We start from the raw sequence: 20287 nt of genomic DNA, 5'->3' as shown, positions 1-20287 counted from the left end.
GTGGGCTGGATGAAGATGGCTTGAGAAAACTTCAGCCTATACAGCGGATCTCTCCAGAATCACACATATATAGTGTTTCACGCTTTTTGAGCCAGCTGGCTTATCGACATTTCACTGTTAAATGTGTATCATGGGTGAACGGACACAACAGGTGCTGTACGAGTACGAAATGACACCCAAAACTATATGACATACAAGCCAACTTCATTCATATAAACATCTAAAAGAATCGATATACATACCTTGGTAAAACAATACCTATTAATTATTTTTATGAGCTCAATTTCACAACATATGGTAACATAAGATATAATCAGCTGAAGCATGATCGCATTGATACAAGTTAATCTATAATCTAAAATATTAATATTTTCACATTATAAGATAGATGGTTTACAGGCATACTTATAGCTAATGGGTTTGTTTACTCTGGGAACTCCTACTTCATCCACCTATCAACTGTTCTTATAAGTGTGAAGTTGTTGACTTGAGTACGGCGTTTAACAACAATCATATCAATAAAACAAATAAATAAATGAAAAGGTTATTGGGTACTTAGTTAAAGTCCAGTCAAATAAGTGAATATACCGTCTAAAACCCATGTATCACGACATAGTACTGAATGGGACTGTGGAACGCAGTTTGCTTTATTGCAGTCGTAAAACATGGTAACACCGTCTTGTGTTTGTTTTGAAATAGTTATACTTTGCAATTGACACAGCGATGTCTTGCTTATATGAAAATGATTACACTTTGGTAGTGACACCACGATACTTCCATTGCTTGATAGTTGTCATGGATCAACACGGTGATGTCACAGTATTTGTGTTTTACTTTCCTAGCAATATCAAGGTTGAGTAACACATGAATATGATTATATTTGGTAGTGGTTTGTCCAAATTCCGAACAAGGTTATACCTTTACAGTGAAATCAGGTTTTGTTAAACTTGATATACCGGTACTTTGAAATAATGAGGCCATATACTGGCAGAAGAGCTATTGTCGTCATGGCGTGAGGTCTTTGGTAGCAGTGCTGATTTTCTACCATGGTACAATACCACAGCAAATTGGTCTAAAGAATTCATTCTTAGAGACTTCTTTTATTAAGCATGTACTTTGAACATTGCATAGGTACAATTCTGACACAACGTAGTATCCAGCACTCAGGTTCTACCATGGGGATCCGTGATTCCCTCCGAGAATTGGCAGCCTTGGTAGTATCTCAGTTGGCGCACAATTTATGAGGAGTAGGCCAAGGACTGCTCTGCCCGGTGTCAGCACAATGTGACGGCTGTGAGGACGTCAGGCCTGGTGTCTTGGACATGGCACTCTGACGCAGCACTATCAATATGTCGACAATGGGCTCAGTATTTTACAAGGAAAACCCGCAGTTGTATGACCGAAATATTGTCAGTTCATACAAACATTCAGATAAACAAACAAGCAAACACATGTGAGCATGCATCAAAGTTATGAGCATCCCTCACTGAGAACGTCATATTTTATGGATATCATACATAAGGTGAATGCCAGATACCCTTAACAGGTGTCAAGTGAAACTATGTGAACAATCGCCCACATGAACAGTTACCGCATTTATTCTGATGGGTTTTCGGTAATTCTATCGTACGCCTGCCATTACTCGATTTATTACCTCATACACGCGCGTGGTAAAACTAAATCAATGTCTTCTGCAAGCAGATGCCGTGCCGGCGAGTAATCCCAACCCTCACACCTTAATCTTTGTCGTTACCGAAGTCGATATAAGCCTACAAACCTTTTCATCGCCAATAAAGCTGCCATATGGGCAGAAAATTAATATAGGTAGCCATAAAATATTTACAGGTAGAGCACATAATATGCCTATAACAAAGCGCAGTAACTGCTAGTCGAATCACGGGAAATCTATTTTGAGGTGTAAGACACAGGTGTGTTAATTTTATATCAGCTCCACGTACCTGGTTTCCCTGTGACTTTTTCAGACTGGTTTCTTTCATCTCCCAGTTTATTCATTTCGTAGCAGTATAATTTCACGTTAATCACACTCACGTTAAAAGCTACTGAGTGTATCAGTTACCGAGGTCACTTTTCCTGTCAGCAAGGTTTCCGCGCTACAACCACCAACATCAATACGTGGCAAAGAACCTCTGTGTTCTGAACTCTTATACCTTAAAGCTCTCATTACATATATATGTATTTATATAATCTATCAGCTCTGACTTTGATTGTCTGGGGCAATATCTCGATGCGCGATTACAACAGAAAAACCAGATAATAATGATAACAGTCCTGTTTTGTCCGATGGCTCTGTCAGGACTGTTATGATATTTCTAATTAAGCATGTTTCGATCCTGAAATTCCGGGATAAGTTTACCCGTGTTTCCCCTATAGTCTGCCCTCCACCTTCCTTGTTTTGTGACTCGTGTGCTTATTCGTGGCAGATAAGAAATAATATATACACCGTTGTTTGCCAAGTAGTGTTACGGTGTGTAAGTTAGCCCACAGCCATCCTACCCAACATTCTCATTAAGAATTGCATGCCCTGGAAACAGAATGTTGGGCGAGATAAAATTTTCGCGGCCCATCACGCTGCCCGAAGATGAAAAACAATTTCAAACATGGCAGACGTTGATTTGAGTTGTCCGATCCGAAGGTTTAAACCGCTAGATTACTATTGAAAGATGGTTGACCAATGCTGGCATTGACATATTACATTACGGGAGTTTTAGGAAATCGGTGGATAGCAAAAATAAGGTAGGGTTCGAGCAGGTTTTTTTCAGTGAAATTATCCACGTGGACGTATATTTGACCGAAGCTGGGCGTTACGGTATGAACGTCCAGCTTTGCTTTGGGCTGTGTGTAAGTCATATTCTTCTTCGGCTAAAGCACATAAATCTGAAAATGGATCAAAGCGTTGAAGCCATCGGGTTTTTTCCCGTTGGCTTAGCGGCGTGCATGCCAAACAGAATGACGTATAAGTCACGGAGCCGCTCACATAATGGATTTTACCGCGTTGCTGCCATAGATTTTGAATGTCTTAAACATGAGCGACTAAAAGCTTTTACCACATTACCCAACCATTGGAAATAGAGTCAATAGGTTAGAACAATTGCTCCATTATGCATGAGAGTTGTAACGGTAGGGATTCCAGGATGAAGTCGCCTTGTCTGACATTGGGCTGGATTTCACTCGACGCCCTACGGACGTATGAAGGACCACAAAATCCAAACACAAACCCCTACTCTCTTCTCGTATCCTACTTTTTTGTCTCATTCAAAATGTCCCATTTACCTTCCGCTTTATTTTCCAGGTAGGCTTGACTAGGACTTTGTATAAAGATTTTGCCCCGAGATGATAATGGTATTATGTTTACAGCATGTGGTATAGAAGAGATGCTTAATCAACGAGAATGTTCAGTGTCTTGTTCGATGACAAAACCTTGCATTCGTGCTTTACTCAGAGAATTGCCATTGGGTTTTCCCACAGTGTTGACTAGTTTTTCATGGCAAATGATGCGTTTTTGCACAACATAACATTTCCGTTCAAACTGTGTTCAAGTCTACAACTTAAGCATTGCCCCCATCGCTTTAGACCAAAGCCTGGTGTGAAAGTATCAATTGTATTTCATCAATTTCAACCAGTCCCTCCTATACCAGCATCAAACTGTTACCCCACTTGCTTCACCAGTCATGTATGGTAATATGCCAAATACCACACTGCCGTTGCTATTTAATCAAAAATGTATGGTCAGATATCAAATAGCATGCACAGTGTCGTTGCTTCTTTCGTTAAAAGGAACGGAATTTCCATTTTGCGATGCTGGGACGAGACGCTTTATATTCATGAAATACCGATTCAGCACGTTCAAAGATCAACATGGTGAATGGTCATGTAAATAACAACCAATCAGAACTTCTTATAGTTTTCAAAGCTGCGAACAGGAAGTGACGTACCCGCCACGGTCTTGCTATTTTGTCTCATATACTGTGACATAACATGCTCTCCAAGGAATCATTACCCTAGAAAGATGTCTAAAATAAAGACTTCCACATATGACTTCTTTTCAATTAACTTATCTTGCCCAATATTTTCTCATTAACAGAAGCGCGAAGTTTTTCCGCTAAAGCGTCTACAAATAAGGTGAAGTGGTGTTGGCTAGGTTCACTCCGTCGGAGGCACAAGATTTCTGTCTTCAACTGGCATGGTTCAGTATAATAATATTGAACAGCCATGCGCGAGACGGTGATTTGTTTCTAGCAGATGGTATAACTTTCATATATATTTCATGATAAGTCGAGAATTACGAGCTATTGTTTCTCTTAACAAAAATGTCTCCGTTCTGAACAAAGTGCAGACACACATTTCTCTTTATGGGCATTATATCACGGGGCTCAATTATTTTTACCACACTCTGCACCTTATCCACAAAGCCTGGTGGCCATTTCCACCGTGAACTACCTCAGCGGATGGTTTTTCAGTTTGGAATGAGTACAATAGGGTGATCGACGTATGGAAAGTGGAGATTTGCTTTGCTGACTGTAATTTAATGGTCTGCCATTTACTGGGGAGTTGGTCCGTCCAGCATGAGCGTCACGTTTGTTAACTGTATGTTATAATAGAGCTGATGTCGCTCTCTTGTTTGAGGACCACTTCTCCAAAACGGAGTTTATTAAAGAACGGAGCGGTGAATAGACTGGGGTGTCTCTGGCCAAATCCTTAAATTGCGCGTTTTCACCGCCGGATATTGAACATGGCGTAGCTAGCCTTCATCTATCACGTACAGCCCTTAGCCTCATACCAGCTAGAATTTTTGTCATTGTCTGCAAACTTTGCGAAAGTAAGAGTCAGAAAATTGATTTCATTTAACGATGTCGTGAGCTAAGGAAAGCTAGTTAGTCGACGGCCACTTTGGGCTACAGATGATAGGCAGCCCCAGAAAACTAAGCTAAAAATATCCCGCCTAGTGCCTATTTGCTTATTTTGAATGAAAAAAATGAAAGAAATAAATACATTTATAGGGAAAACTTGAATTGGGCATTGGATCGTTAAGGAATCTTAAGGAAAATAAAACTATAATGTTATTAAATGCGTATCGGGGAGCAGATGGAAGAGGATCTTTTAGGGTTGTCTGGAAGAGTTGATGTGAAGGGCATGAAGTATGTGAGGCAGGTTAGCTCAGTCAGGCGAAGAATCATCATATCATCCCCATTATGTTCACCGGTGATGTTAACCTGTCAGCTATTGATTCTGACATTTCTCTCGTTGTTATTTCATTACAGTTTCGCAGCTCCATCAGAATGAATTCAGACTGTTTCACCGTGGGGACTCAAACGAATCTCAGTAAGTGACGTGGCTCTGTGAACGACTGTGTAATGTATGTATACACGTTTTATCGAGTCGCTAATCCTCCAGTAAAGCCCATCGAGGGTTGAAGGCATTAATTATCCCCGTCTGACACATCCAACTGATCCAGCTCAGCTCGAGAAAAATTTCCAATTCTTCCTAATCTGATGAGTTTAATATCATGGAACCTTAAGACTTTCCTTTCATAGATAACCTAATCTTGCCCATGGAGTTTTTCAGGAAAGAGGCATCAGTAAATAATTTATAGCCGACCCTGGTGACAGCAGGCTTGCATTCAGCATCATAACAAAGTTGCATTGGATCTTGATGGGGAGAGAATTCGTTTTGGTAACCGGAGCTTATTTAATTTAAACGGCCTGTTGTTGGTGAAGCGTCCATTGATCCCGTCTATGGCGGATCTGCAATCCTCTTCCGCCCTTGACAGAGTTACAAAGGTTAGAAAAGGGCCGTCTCAGCAATACTTACAACAACCACCAGTCACTGAGGATGGTAAATTGGGTTACAGCCAAAAGTGTCTTTCCCTAATGCTGTTGTATTACATTTTATTCGACGGGCTAATGAAATTTCGACGCCTTTTCATTTTCTATAAGTTTGCCCGCAGCCTAGCCATTCATCAAGGCAAGTCGACAATCGGCATAAATCTCGAGTGCTCTATGCTATAGTGGAGCAGATAGACAAATCGTAGAACTATTGCCGCCTTCTGTTCGCGAATAAACCCGCCTTCGATCCGAAGGGCATTCGCCGGACCAAATTGCCTGTAAGCTGGTTTTGACTGGCGAATCACGTCCGAGTGGGAGTGTTAACAGATTGCGGGCTTCTAGGGGTTATTCTAACACTCCGTCATAAGATTTGGCAATCTAATCAAGCCGACGGAATGGCCGTAATTCTCGTCATCAGCCCAATGAAGATTGCCGTCGGATTAGCCAGTGGTGCGCGGAGCCAGTGCTTTACCAAAGACCAATTCAACAGGACATTTTCAAATCACCCAAAGCTTCTGCACGTAAAGCTCCTGGACTCCTTCTACATTTGGATGGCTCATAAGCCATACACTAAACTGATTGTACTTGTCTATAGAAGGTACACTCTGTACCTGGTTGCTATGGTCCTTGTCTGATTAACGAAAACGCATGATCGGGTAGCCACAATCCCAAGTTTTACCCTAAATCTGACATCGAGACTCCAAGCTTTATATATGACAGCTAACTACAAAACTATAACGTTATGTCTGAGTGTAACAGACCTCGTTGGAGTCTGCGTTTGCCTGACTCTATAAGCTATACACTTCGTCTAGCTGGGAATTTCTTCTGTGGTTGTAACTCCCCCATTCAAACATTTTATCTCGTTGAGACTTGTGACTCTCACTGTCACACATGATATACATCTAAACGTCACACTCTGGACCTTACACCACATCTTCGGTTCGGTGGCCTAATGGTTAGCGCGTCAGTCTCGAAGTCGAGAGATCCGGGATTAAACTTTAGAAGTGGTACTTGTGGCTGCCTCTCTTGTCGTTCAGCACTGAGATGTTAGAGCAAGCAAACAGGATTGGTTGGCCATGTGTTAGTATAATGTGACTAGCTGGGGTGCCATATCTCGTGTCTTAGGCATGATACTTCAGTGCCCGCAGCAGTTCCCTGCCACAAGAAGACAAAATATATCTACACACATCTAACGAGTCCTCGTCTTTGCATTACTGAAACATTTAAGTACGACGTTAAAGCCCAAGCATACATGCATTCATTCATTCATATACATACATACATACATACATACATACATACATACATACATACATACATACGTACGTACGTACGTACGCACGCACGCACGCACGCACGCACGCACGCATGCAAACGCACACGCACACGCACACACACACTAGGATGGGCCGGAGTGGGTTAGCGCGCTAGTGCAGGAATCTCTCACCCGTGCGGCCGCCGTGAGTTCAAGTCCTGCTGGCTTCCTGTCCTATCCTCAGTCTATCAGCAACTTGCGGATGGTCGTGGGTTTCCCACGGGCTCTGTCCGATTTCCTCCCACCATAACGCTGGCCACCGTCGTATAAGTGAAATATTCTTGAGTACGGCGTGAAACGCCAGTCAGAATCAGAAATACACTAGGAAATACACAATCTTTGGCTTTGACTCTAGTACATTACTACACAACTGGCTGTACTATACTGAGGTATACGAGTTAGTGCCATATACACAAAAAGCAAAGTTAGCAGAAATTTCTATACTTTTGAGTGTTAAAACGTCACAGACCTCGACTTTTGGCGCACTAGGATGACTAATTAATTCTGGGAAAGGAACGACTAAGAAAGTATTTAATTTGTACTGGAGTACAAAAAATTCATACTTGGAGAAATTGGCTCTTTTATCGCATTTTATGATTCTGTGTGAGTCATAGTAATCTACTTCCCAACTACCGTGGTTTTCCTCCGGTCTCGTCCGCTCGTGTAGAATCAAGAACATTTTATACTGTTGAATCCATACTAGCAGAGGGAAGAGTTGATTCTCTTCTTCCGTCGTCCTGGGGTTTCTAAATAAAACGCAGTGGCCTCGCTATTCAGTTTGCCTGTTGATCTGGAAAGTTCTTACTGGTTGACGGCTGGTATACGAATATCTGTTTAGATGGAAAGATTCAGAATCTGTGGGACAAGAGAAGGCGGCTCACTTCTCAGTTTGTCCCCAAAATCAGTGGGACAGGGGACGGCGGCTCATTTCCCAGTTTGTCACCCAACTTCATAGAGCAAGAGGAGGCGGCTCACTTCCCAGTTTGTCCCCAGAATCAGTGGGACAGGGGGCGGCGGCTCATTTCCCAGTTTGTCGCCCAGCTTCATAGAGCAAGAGGAGGCGGCTCACTTCTCAGTTTGTCCCCAAAATCAGTGGGACAGGGGACGGCGGCTCATTTCCCAGTTTGTCACCCAACTTCATAGAGCAAGAGGAGGCGGCTCACTTCCCAGTTTGTCCCCAGAATCAGTGGGACAGGGGGCGGCGGCTCATTTCCCAGTTTGTCGCCCAGCTTCATAGAGCAAGAGGAGGCGGCTCACTTCCCAGTTTGTCCCCAGAATCAGTGGGACAGGGAGCGGCGGCTCATTTCCCAGTTTGTCACCCAACTTCATAGAGCAAGAGGGGGCGGCTCACTTCCCAGTTTGTCCCCAGAATCAGTGGGACAAGGGGCGGCGGCTCGTTTCTCAATTTGTCCTCGCGATTCATGGGACTTTAGGAGGCGGCTAGCATCTCAGTTTGTCCTCAGGCTTTATGGGACAAGAGGCGGCGGCTCGTTTCTCAGTTTGTCCTCACGATTTATGGGGCTGGAGAAAGCGGCTAACATCTCAGTTTGTCCTCAGGTTTTATGGGACAAGAGGAGGTGGCTCGTTTCTCAGTTTGTCCTCACGATTTATGGGGTAGGAGGAGGTGGCTCGTTTCTCAGTTTTTCCTCACGATTTATGGGGCAGGAGGAGGCGGCTAGTTTCTCAATTTGTCCTCAGGCTTTGTGGGACAAGAGGAGGCAGTTCGTTTCTCAATTTGTCCTCAGGCTTTGTGGGACAAGAGAAGGCGTCTCGCTTCTCAGTTTGTCGTCAGGTTTTGTGGAACAAGGGATGGTAGCGCGTTTCTCAGTTTGTCATCGGGTTCGGCGGGCAAGATGAGTCGGCTCACTTCTCAGTCTGTCCTCGGATTCTGTAGGACAAGAGATAGTGGCTCGTTTCCCTGTTTGTCTTCAGTCTGTGCTGAGAGGAAGAGCCAACAACGGAAGCCCTCGCATGCATTCAAGTCGCCTTTGAGCGACCGGTTTACGCATAAATATGGCTTTCTCACGCCGGACAGCGACACAAACAAAACTTAATAATTACACGATTTAAGCGGAATGGGATTTCAATTGGGAAATGTTTAAAAGCTTTGCCATTGACAGGGAATGCTTCCAATCTGAGGCCATCAGCGTCCTTAGCATGAAGGTTGGTTTCTGTCATAAAGAGACGGAAGAGGAAAACTTGGGTTTGAATGGAACGCGAAGGAAGTTAGAAGTCCATAGAGGAGGGGATGAAAAGAACGGCACGAAGACGCCATCACAACTCCCTCCCAGCAGTGTCCCTGGTGGCAGATGGGTAAACTTTGGTTGACAGCGCTAGTATTGTTCCACCGACTCCATATTGATTTTATGTCAACCCGTTGTCGCGAGGGAAGGCAGTTTTAATGTTACATAGTTTTCTGCTATGATACTAAGAAGCTAAAGTCATTGTTCGAAGGACAACATAAATACATCGATGCCTCACTCACCGACTTATGTAAATATGTCCTTGATAACTGGTCTCGTCCCCACGAGGCCTGCCATATTTACTGACTCCCTAGCTCCTCGACACAACTTCTCAATGAGAGAGGCAACCGACCAGGCAAAAGGCGTGGACTCGGCTACAACTATTTTAAATCACTCTTCCATAAACGGCTAAAATGCATACGGACAAGCCGAGACATTGAATCACATAGTCCATATTTACATTTTGTAAGTTGCCAGCCAGGAAATATAATTAATAGCCGAACTAACATCACTTCTGTAAAATGCATCGTTTGACGAGGTAATCGACTGATCAGTTTTTTGCTATTTTACATTGCGTGATCTATAGATCATAAGGAATAAAGAAAATGATGAATTTATTCATTTTTTGCGAACCTTTTAATGCTATTTCTTTTTCAAGGTTAATGTGAATCAAGTTTTGCTAAAAATGTCCTGCGTATTTATGAGGTGTCACTGGAATCAGAAACTATGTAACAACACAAAAAGTGAACTTAAAAAAAACAATTCAATTTCAAAAAAGATATTTGCAAAAATGTACAATCCGTTTAAGAAAAGTTAGTGGCAAAGGAAAACATTAATCACGTGTTGTTTTACCTAAAGGAGAATAATGGCATAAATATGCACGTGCCAACAAAACTTTAATATAACGCTGCTTCAAGCTTTTGAATATTCCAAACAGTCTTCAAATTCAATTCATCATGCATTTTTCTAAATCATTTTTCTTGCATTTTCTGTTTTTTTTCTTTTTGGTGATACTATGAATTCTTAAATTAGAGTTCATAATGTACCGATAAGCAGAATACATGCGACACTCGCGTCCTGTATATTTCAACGTTTTGACACAGGTCCGTATGCAGGATAATTTTACAGAAAGGACCCCTCACAAGGTGGGATCAAAAATGAAAAAAGACGAATCAGAAGATTGTCCATGGGTGTACAGTCCAACACTTGGACATTTAAACAGCATCGCTTTCTTCATTCTCTACATTCCGGCCCCTACGAGGACCCGTGTCCCCTGTTCAACTGATTCTACACAGTCCCCCTAAAAGCTTAAATCCCTCTTGATTGATGAAAGCGATTTACATTTGCGCATAGTGCTAGTGCGTCCGTATATTCCTTCTGCTTCGGGCAGAGGTGTTCAGGTCCAGACAGACGGTCAATCGTTATAACCACCAGTTCCGTCCCTCTGAGGAACATCGATACCACTGAGTGGAGATCTCTTTCGCGTCCCACCATTCAGGACGGTTTGAGGACAATGGTCACGTGACTTTGTCAAAACTAGCACAGCCTGTAATGTAATAGCTTTCATGTCAGCTCGGGGTGCTGATGGGTCACACTTGTGGACAGAATCAATTCACCAAAAGCCACAAGTCTGCATCTCATCAGGCTCGAAGGGGGTGACCGCCGACGGCGACCCTTAGTAATGACCTGAAGTGGACACTGGTCAGAGTTAACCACAACCCACTGGAACAGTTTCCACTACCCCCTCCCCCACCCACTTCCACACCCTTCACATTTTTTTTGTCATGTTTAATTAATATAATCATAAACGCAGCGTAAATCTTATGAAAGGGTCACAAATTCTAATAACAAATTCAAAAATTATTTCTAATCATGTAGGCTGAACAATTCCCAATCTTGAACAGCTGTCAAATTTTCAGTCTTAGAAGAGTGTCAAAACTTCATTCAGTCATTGTTCAAAGTATGGAAGATTTTCGTTTTCCTTCGTTTTACACGCCCCCCCCCCCCCCCCTTTCCAGCATACATACCATCCTGTCCTGAATGACAAAGAAAGTATCTCGTCCTACTAGAATATAACATAGTGGATCTGACAGGAAGTGAAAATTTATCTATTTATTTATTTCATTGGTGTTTTACGCCATACTCAAAAACATTATACTTATACGACGTCGGCCAGCATTATGGTGGGTGGAAACCGGGCACAACCCTGGGGAAACCCACGACCATCCGCAGGTTTCTGCCAGACTTTCCCACGTACGGCCGGAGAGGAAGCCAGCATAAGCTGGACTTGAACTCACAGCGACATCATTGGTAGGAGAATCCTGGGTCATTACGCTGCGCTAGCGCGCTAACCAACTGAGCCACGGTGGCAAGTAAAAATCCTTTGTTGTGTAAGAATGTAATATCTACTATACCATTTAAAAGTTAAAATATCCACATTTATTATTGTGCAAGACCTCTTGTTTCATGAGAGCTGTGTCTGGCATAAAATTGCTAGAATGTGAAATTTTCTCTTTTGAAGGAGTAGAAGTGTTACAAACTTGTGAAAATATAAAGGGTTCCATGTTGAATCATCTGTGGTTGCAGACTACATACACTTGCTCGGGTACAACCCTGTGTCGAGAGGATTGCGAGATGCCTGACATGGGGATGAGATTTCCTCCGTTCTGTCCAGTTTTCTTAAGTCATAAACCCGAATGCCGTGGAAGAATTCAAAAACACGTGGGTTCGGAGTTAAATCCGAATCAGATAAGTAAATAAACAAGAATATAAAATATTCATTGTTAGCAGGTTGTGGATTTTCAAGCCTTTTTGTTACAAAATCAGTGTTGCCATGTCGCAGCAACAGGTTGGATCGGGCTAAATAATAAAAACTGAACATAAAATCATTGTTGATCAAACATAATCCTATTATACTTTTTACTCTAGAAGCCTACAAAGCAACATCTGGGCTGTTTGTCCATCAAATTAAATTATGTCCGACACGTGAGTTAACGTAACAATGAGGGCGGCGGTGTTTTACGGCTGTGGATGATCTTCAGCCGCTATACTGTAAGCTTACTGAAAACCGAATCACACTGTCTTCACCAGGCTATTTAAAAAACGAAAAGATGCCAAATATAATCATTTATTTATTTATTGGATTGGTGTTTTACGCCGACCTCGAGAATATTTCACTGATAATAATAATTATAATAATAATAAATGAATAATAAAAAAAGTGGCATGAAACTGGGGATTTGTTTTTCGAAACTCTCTTCATATCCATGAATTTCTCCTCGCGTCTTACAGATAAGAGAAAAAAGTAATCTTTCTTGATTTGATTAAAGAGTGAATCCGCTAACAGAACGAAACTGATAAGAACTTTAATCGCATCATGTCATGAGGAAAATATCTGATATAAACGATCGTGATTTCTAAGTCTGTCCTTGTTTGAAAGCTATTAAAAGCGCTACATGCGTTATCTCTGGAGACTGAGGTATAGACTCCCCCGCCTCCACGCTATGTATACTGTGACGATCCTCCGCGTTAACCATGTACTGGCGATTGTGACCGGTGACAGATGTAGGCAGGGAAGACATGCAGAGAATTAAGGGCTTCCAATGACCTGGCAGAGTGCCGTTATCTGACCGATGTGCCCATCTCTAAGAGAACCTGTCCACTGGTAAATGATGAATGCACAGAGGAATCTGGGAGGCTTCTCTCCGAAGCTGGACGCTCCGCAGAAACGACATGATGTGAACGGCACCATTTCACAGTCTATCACCTCGGAGTGGTGTAGCGTGCATAGCACGTCAGGCAAAATGATTAAACTTTGATTTTTCTATCTCTGAGTGAGTTCTTTGCTGAAATGTTTTGACACCTCAAACGGCGAAATGCCCCTCGACAGGCCGGCCGGCTGGATTGTATCCCGGTCGCTTAAAGGCTCTCAATTGAATCTCCAACTCCCGACAATAATGAGAAAATGAGAAAATCAAGTATTCAAGTCTCACCGGTCGGCCATCCATTTTCTTTTTCTATTTCCTACAGGCCATTACGAACATTGATGTGAAGGCGGTCCGATAACTAAACACGGAATACGTAATGAGGACGTAAGCAATGAGGGAAGTCAGTACATGCAAGAAAACTGACCACTCATACACAGGAAGGATTTTCTCCTAACGAATATTTGCCTGCTTCTAACTTAATAGAACTTCTCAGTCCTTATAGCAATCTCGTTCCTATAGTGATATGGAGTTTGTGTGAGAACAAGGCGAACAACAACTTATGACTTTTGATATTCAAAGGTAGAAAAATGGAAAGAAAGAAAAAATCACTTCTACTCGAGACTAAAATTATTGTCTGTGCTTGACTGTGAGTTAATAGACGAATCTGCAATACAGAAAATTAATGATATTTCACAAATCACGCAAAAACACAAGGAAGGGGCATGATGTTTGAATTGTTTTTTTGGGGGGTTTTTATATATATAATCGATCAATACTGATAATAAGGAGAAAGGAGTTCAACGGTTGGGGACAAACAAACAAACATGCTCTTGGGAGGTAGATATTGTGCTCTCACAGAAGGAGATCAAGGAAGGGACCAGTAGGAAAAAAGTGTGTCAGCACACAGTGGAAAGAATACGAGGGGAGAACACATATAATAAATATACAGGAACATAGCATACAAGTGCGTCAATGTACATCGGAAAAATACGTACAGCAAACTGGTGGACTGGGAATGATTGAAGGCTTAGGGTTTTACGTCATACATAACAATCTTTCAGTCATATGACGACGAGGAGCCGTGTGTAGGTGTGTGTACCGTTACATATGCGTCAAAAGTGCTGCCGCCACTGGAGTGTCACGCAGCAGACACCAGACATGATACCCAATCCAGTCACATTATACGGACACTTAGCCAACCAGTTCTGTTTCCTTGGTCTGACCTTTCACTGCAAAGTACCAAGCCAGACAGCAATAAGTACCAATTTTAAATTCTTTGGTATGACCCGATCAGGCCCAGGTCGGCCACTTTCGAGATGGAATAGTGAGTAGCAAAGAGATGACTAGAGAAGAGTGAATCAGGTATAGCAAAAAGAAGGCTAGAGTAGAAGGAATTGGATTCAGTAAAGACATGGCTAGAGTAGAGGGAATTATGTGATTCAAAGAGAAGGTTAGAGTAGAATCAGGTGTAGCAAAGAGATGGCTAGAGTAGAGGGAATTATGTGAAGCAAAGAGAAGGTTAGAGTAGAATCAGGTGTAGCAAAGAGATGGCTAGAGTAGAGGGAATTATGTGAAGCAAAGAGAAGGTTAGAGTAGAATCAGGTGTAGCAAAGAGATGGCTAGAGTAGAGGGAATTATGTGAAGCAAAGAGAAGATTAGAGTAGAATCAGGTGTAGCAAAGAGATGGCTAGAGTAAAGATGGAATTAGGTGTGGCAAAGAGAAGGCTAGAGTATAGGGAATGAGGTGTACCAAAGAGATGGCTACAGAAGTAAGAATTAGTCGTAGCAACGAGAAAGCTAGTGGGAATCAGGTGTAGCATAGAGATGTCTCGTGTACAGAGGGAATTAGGTCTAGCAAAGAGAGGGCTACAGGGAATCGGGTGTCGCAGAGAGAATGCTAGAGTAGAGTGAATGATGTGAAGCAAAGGGATGGCTAAGAGGACGGGAGGGAATGAGGTGTAACAGAGAGATGTTTAAGTGGATTAGAACAAAAAGAAATATGGCTGAACAAGGGAGAAAGCCAAAGTAAGTTAGTTGACGAGTCGAAGACAATAAAAAAGGGGAGGGAGTAGAGATGAAGAGGGCAGAAATGGCTCAGCACAGAGGCGTAGGATGCCACACAGATGTGGCGTTCGGGGGGCATGTAGGGAGGTGTAGCCAATTACAGCACGGGGATGTGAGCGGAACAGAAGTACCTTAGGGTAGACAACAGGTGGATTACTACAGACCACAGAGGGGGTAGGGGTGAGAGATGTAATAAACAGTCTCGACTTCGGCGGAATTACGTGACTCGGACACTTTAGACTTCACCGAAGTACCTCGTGAAACTATTAATGTTCACAAGCAATTTATTTGTGGCAAGCCAGTGATTTGCGTTGATAAGCTAACGTCGGGTTTATCTGCCGTATTCGTCGAGTCTACTGATGAGCTGACCGCTGTTGTGACAGAGTTATGTGGGGGACGGATATTCCCGTGTTAATTAGAAACACAAACTAATCATCGTACGGAGAGCGCGCAGAGAGAGCGTGTCATCCCGCAATCAGAACCCAGCCTACACCCGGCGTGTCATCCCCTTCCTCCATAACAGGAACGACGCGTGTAATGTGGTAAATAAGACCGCTCATTTCCACCCCACAATTGTCGCCCTTTGGGAGTGTTTCTATTAAATAAAGAAATTTTATTAGGCCGACTATCCGTGTTCGGGGAGCTGACTATACCGCGCAGCCCAGTGTTATTGCTGTCCTCAGTGCTCGTTTCCCGGCTGGTCAGCCTGTACGTGCTCCAGCAGATGCCAGTTTGCTTTCCCGCTTTAATTGCAGGTCTAATGCGGAAAGCACGGCTTGCCGAACAAGCCATAACGCCGCCATTAGCCCGGCTCTGCGCAGAGTCGATTAGAGACAACATATTTGATTGGCACTTACACTCTGAGAACGTTAATGAAATCCGTCAAATGTCAAAATATTGCTATCTAGGGTTTTAAGCCGCACGGCGTATTTTTCTGGAAGCAACTCGAGCGGGTTGGAGGGTTCTTTGTCGCGGGAAGGAAGCGATCTGAGTTCACTTACGTCGACATGTAATGGGTGCGAGGCAGACTGAATGAGGAATCAATACGGCTTATTACAATGCAGCTGCTTTACACATACATTATCCGACGTTTATCCGCGAAATCGCACAGAGTACCGACGATCGTCATCTGATACACCTTTGTCCTCGTGCCTCTCGTCCTCCTTCGGGCCGTTTCTCTACTTACCTCTCAAGAGGGACCCCGAAGTAAGCCTAGACAACCACATGCCGCTTACCTGCATCACTTTAGAAGCTAGCTGCTAAACAGACAATTTGCATAAGACTTAAGGCAAGATGACGGCTTGTTACCTGAAATGTCACACGGCTGCCTACACCCTAACTGTGGGCCGTGCTAAACACAAACTGTTAGGCCATCAGGATTCCTATACGTGAATTCTTGAGTAGTCTACACGCCGTCTATATTTATTTACAAGCGAGAACAACAAAAATTTACAACACTTGATTTGCACTGAGGAATATCGAAAATGATAAGGAAAGCTACAGCAATTAAAATATAATTCCTACGAGATATCAGATATGTCAGACACCTAGAAAACTAAACTCTGGCATCGAGATAATTATTTCTGACATTAGGAAAATTATTTAGAACCGATTTATATTAGATTATATATTAGAAATTATATTAGAAAATATTATTAATGATAACATTAAATGTATTTAAATTGCCTTGAAAACTTTACATGCAATGCCTTGAAAAAACTGTAAAACTTATACTTAACAACATGTGTTTGAGGGAGAAAGAGAGAGGAAATCCAAATATAAGGGTCTCTGTTTATGTTCCATCTCACAACCGAAAATTCATTCGATTTGGTTCATAGTGCATGCCGTTGGTTGATAGTGTGTCATAAAACATAACTGCTTGTTTACAGGCTGTGGATGTGAATGTACACGCATATTAAACACGTCTGTAGTTGTGGGGTGAACAAATTTCTGTACAAGCCTTATAATCACTCATCACTGTATTTCACAATCGCACGTTTTCTGTCGAAATAAATACAACATTTTATGTCGAAAAGATTCTATATTTGGCTGCACAGAATATGAATGGTCAAGGGCGATTATTATTTATTAGTTTCTATGCGTATGTAGACCTGATAAATGAGACTTTTGCTTAGTAAATGTTGCTCTTTGCATATATAGAAATGGCAAAGGTAAGAACATTCAGATTATAGAATTTCTTTTGACGTTAATAATGAATTACGTTGTCGGACGAACTCATTTATATAGTGACGATGTATTAACAACTACAGAGGCGTATGAATAAATGAACGCAATCCATACATACACATACACAATTGTCATCAACAGAATTCTTCAGTGTTTACGTTTTGACAGGTCTACAGATTATAGCCTGTATATTAATATTATATAACATATAAATAATGACATAAAAGTTAGAAACAAAAACACACATCTTGACAATATTTTTATTAACACTGAAATACACATTTGAAAAACTTATTTTACCATGAAACCCACTTCAGAGTAGTTAGTATATGCCGTGTGTGTAATAGTATTTAAAATCGCATATAACATAACCATGAGCACTGTCCATGCACAAATAATCTGATAGTAAACCTAGTAGTGTATATTTGTCAGAAATACCATATTGACCTTAGTTTGTGAGAAGGTCTTGCAGCAACGTGCGGATGGCCGTGGGTTTCCCGCGGGATGTGCCCGGTTTCCTCTCACCACAATGCTGGCCGCCGTCGTATAAGGGAAATATTCTTGAGTAAGGCGTAAAACATCAATCAAATAAATAAATAAATACTGACCTTATGAATTTATTTTTTATATATAGCTTTATCTCGGTTTTTCGGACTTGACAAATTAAATTTACGTCTTGTATATAAAACCATTAGTTCATTACAAGAGCAGAACCGCACTTTTATAGGCAAGAAAAACTATATATTTACCAACGACATGAAACAAATTTAATATTCATAAAATATAAAACATAACAACAAGGTTTAAAATAAAGTGAGTAATTAAAACTTGGTTGGCCATTCATTTCCTCAAAAAATCTATTTTATACATTAATTTAAGATTAATTTCTGATATGATTGCAATGCTGTTCAAAAACAAGCAGAACCCATATAGGAAACAGCCACACTTTTCTAGGCATTGACTAACCTCCTGGCATTCCCTTTTCAATATCCTGTACACATCTCAAAATAACCGAGAAAACGAATATATACTGATGTTAAGATGAAGTGATACAAACGGCAAGTAATCATAATCATATAAGCAAAATTTAAAAATGATACAGTCATTATATTGCTTCTTGTCAAAATAGATTTTAGCAGCGACAAACAGCTCTGTGTGTAAGCCGATCTGTCAATCTGTTGTTCGGCTGGTTGGTAAAAAGGTTGACTTCCTGTATGTTTTAACACGGGCCATTCAGCTAAGGCCGGACCTGAGTGCAACACGACATTAACTTTTGCGGAATGTCGCGGCCATGCTGATTTGCTCATGTTATACAGCTCTCTTTCAACAGAATGCCTTGCGCAGGACTAAAGTCATTTTAATTCATAAAGATCTGTCTTCATATCGCCTCATACATAACATTCTTGATGTTGGACGAATTGAATGAATGAATAAATGATTATGGCTTAACGCCACATCGGCAATTTTTTATGCATATCGTGGACACGCTCGAAACAGGAGCCAGGGAGAAACGGACTGAATTTCCTCAGCTAACGAATTAACCTTTGTAGTTCATTTTGTCAAAATTAGTTATATTAATTTAGTTGAATATGCCATTGCGCATGTGCATATGCTCCATGAGTTTATTAACGACCTAGTCCGTTTCATTCTTCACTTTAATATATATCCGGGAAAAACAATGTATACTGTATTTTCTGCACATGTATGTTATCATAGAGAATGCTCAATACATGATTCTGTTTGTTCATTATGCATATGTGTCAACATATAACGCTCGAGCAGAATGCTATAAATTTGTTTTTGAGGCAATATGTTGCCTAGGTCGAAATACATGCTCATACACACACTCTTAATATACCCGCTCTCTACATTTTGATTGGTTGAAAGCATCGTTAAACCAAAATCATTTTCCTAACAGGGTGATTAGCAAATACATTTCAAAATCTCCTTAAAGACGGTTATGCTTATTTTTATCAAGCAGGTTCACATGTCTTACGAAATTTTCATTTCAATCGAAAATAATTCAAAATTCTAATCATATTATGAGCGTGGGTTTCGTCCTCCGTAATAATTAGGTTTAATGCATCTTTAAGTATCCGAGATATATTAATTTGTATATTTACATGGAGCTAAACTGCAATATTTGTATGAATTCAACAATGGTTATATTAAGAATAACGACCATCTCACATGTACTAATTGTTTCGTTTTGCTAAACATTTAAATATTTTAATATCAATTCTAACTAAATTCTGTCGATTTATTTACTGTAGCAAGTTGGATATAAAATTCACATGTAGCTAGAACTACCCTTAAAGATAAAAATTCAAGGTTAGACGTTAAAAGAAAAAGATAAATTTATTTCACAGGTGCATTGACCTGGAACTGTCAAAGCCTGATATTAATTTATTAAGAAAATGACCCGTTCATCTACAACTCAAAACTAGGTAAATATTTAATCTATATAGACCAAGCTGACGAATTATATTCCAATCAAGTATAACACAGAAAAACTAGAAATTAATATTCCCGTTGAATAATACAATGGCAATTTTTACCACGTGTGTACAAGTAAATGTGTAACGATTCGGCCTATACACAACTCACGCAGAATTGACCTAAATGAGTAACACTGCGGATGTGTACTGTCAGAAAGGATTGCAATAACGGGAATTCTCCCGAGAAAACCTCAGACCGCAAAACTTGACAGTCTGTAAAATATGTCATTACATTAACGTTATCACACATGCAAATACAATCGAGAGAAATTGGTACTTAGGCAAAATGTATCGGCTGTGATGAAATAGTAGATTAAGTGATTTTGGCACTCGTCGCCGCTGTATTGGCCTCTGGCCGCTGTGGCTTAGGCTATACGGATTGACCCATGGGAGGCCACGCGACACCGAACTGAGGTAAATCCAGAGAAAA

This window comes from Liolophura sinensis, chromosome 6, assembly GCF_032854445.1.
Source record: "Liolophura sinensis isolate JHLJ2023 chromosome 6, CUHK_Ljap_v2, whole genome shotgun sequence".
Lineage (NCBI taxonomy): Eukaryota > Metazoa > Mollusca > Polyplacophora > Chitonida > Chitonidae > Liolophura > Liolophura sinensis.
This window is presented reverse-complemented; position numbering follows the sequence as displayed.